The sequence below is a fragment of the Kogia breviceps genome, chromosome 5 (genome assembly GCF_026419965.1).
Source record: "Kogia breviceps isolate mKogBre1 chromosome 5, mKogBre1 haplotype 1, whole genome shotgun sequence".
Lineage (NCBI taxonomy): Eukaryota > Metazoa > Chordata > Mammalia > Artiodactyla > Physeteridae > Kogia > Kogia breviceps.
Window position 1 is genome coordinate 135,632,915 of NC_081314.1, and position 2,098 is coordinate 135,635,012.

Consider the following 2,098-nt stretch of genomic DNA (forward strand, 5'->3'; position numbering starts at 1 on the left):
CTTCTTGTCTTTTACTCATACATATATCTATTTCTCTGCTCATAAGCTCATGAGCAGGAACTTTATTCAGACCTCGAGCCCTGAAAATGTGAACACAGCTCACATTCTTCTCCTGTATCATCACTCAGATGATCAGTATGCATGACATTCTTTTTTTTTAACAACTCTCCAAGAAATTTATTTTAGCGTATGCCATATATTGATATAATTGATATAATAATTTTATATGAAGAGAACCATTGCAGAAGTAACTAAGGTGGTGCCCTTACAAGGAAATAAAGGAAAGGCAATAAAGAAATTCTTCCATATAAAGACTTTCGATCTGCATCATTTTTTCAAAATATAAAACCTTAATATTAGAAGCAAAGAGAAAAAGAGCAAAAAACCAATAAAACAGAAGACCAAGGATAAGGAATTGCTCTATGCAGATGTTTGGCATATGTAGTATATATGTATGGACTGAGTTATAATAAAAATACTTATGTATTATAGTCAATTTTCATATAGAGTTAGAAACAGCAATTTTCAATCAAGCATGACCGGACTGATATTTTCTCAGTCTTCAATTACATGACGAATTACAACTGTATAGCAGTCACTGCTGGTCAGCAGTATCATGATAAATGCTTGATAAGATACAATTTTTCTCCTTGTTCACTTGTAAAAACTGGTGCCTTTTTGTAATGTTCTACAAGTTCTTCCATGGTGCTGAATTTACTCTGCCCAATGCAGTAGACAGTCCCTTTTAGTTGGGCTTTAAAATGCTTGTTTTTCCCTTGTGCTTTTAGTGATACTGAAAAATCATTTGCAGATTCACTATCATGAATGAAGAAATCAACTTCATCCCCTCTTTCATTTAATGCCATTTCTGCTTGGTGCCTGGTGACTTTCCCATAATACCATGGATTGCCAGCAAGCTTTCCAGTGAGTGAAAGCCTAAGGTAATCACACTGTGGAGGCGGTGGTTCCAAACCTGAGGTTAATGGATTATTCTGCATGATGGTAACATAGCTTTTCGGCACCAGAACAACCATTCCATTGATCTTCCTGCATTTCCACCACTCAGGGTTATTTTCAAGTTTTTCAATAACTTCCATTACATCGCCTTTCTCAAAATTAAGTTCTTCATCATTGGACGAGCTGAATGGGTAAAGAGCCTGTACCACATGTAACACTTGCCCGGTATTTAGGTTACTGGCGACTGCTGCTAATTTCTCTGACAAAGAACCCACATGGTCACCCAAAGGACTGTCGCCTTCCTCAGTCACGTAGTTTGAAGGGAACCATCCAACATGTCCATTGTAGCTACGCCACCACCACCCATCACTGCATTTCTCCATGACGATCACCTTTGTCCCTCGTATCAATGACAATTCATCCTCTCTCTCTGCCATGTAGTTAAATTTTACATAAGCAGGCATGTTGAGGTCATACAAACGTTCCCCTGGGTCAACAAAGCTATCATCAGCAGGAGGTGCAGAATCTGGCACACTAGGTTTCCTTTTCACTTTTCCAATGTCTTACGTATCCTTTAGGTTTTTTACAATCGATGCTTTCCAAGCACTGTTTTTCCTTTCCACGTAGTTAGAAGGCACAAAACCCGTTTTATCCATGGAATTTCGAACTTGCCAACCAGGACTTAGAATCATCCAGAAGCCACAATCTCTCATGCTTCTTGATGTCCAGCTCTTGTTCTTGTTGGGCCACATAATCAAATTTGGCTACTACCACTTCCTCTGCCATTTTTCAGCAGCTTCTGCACTGTTCAAATCCATACTTACTGCTCTTTCATCTGATAATCAGTTAGCATTAAGGCAATTGTCTTTATCACCTTAGGAATCCCCTTTGTCCCTCTAGAATTTGATTTCCTGTTTCCTATATTCTGCATGACATTCTTGAAATAAATCTCCTCAAACTGCTTTCCTTTCTAGTGCAGACCCCATATATGGGCACAGTGTTTGAGCTGGGACTTCTTGGGCATGTGCCAAGGTTACAGTATTTTATCTGTATTTCAATTAGTTTCTTTTCAACATTTGTTTCTGTGTCACTATTTTTTTAAATTTATGGCAGTATGAAATGAAAATCATTTTCATTGTTT

General features: G+C 38.0%; 1 pseudogene; it reads right to left on the reverse strand.

The window, feature by feature from the left end:
- Positions 1–614: 614 nt before the first annotated feature.
- Positions 615–1,743, reverse strand: LOC131757171 (SH2/SH3 adapter protein NCK1 pseudogene; annotated as a pseudogene).
- Positions 1,744–2,098: the final 355 nt, after the last annotated feature.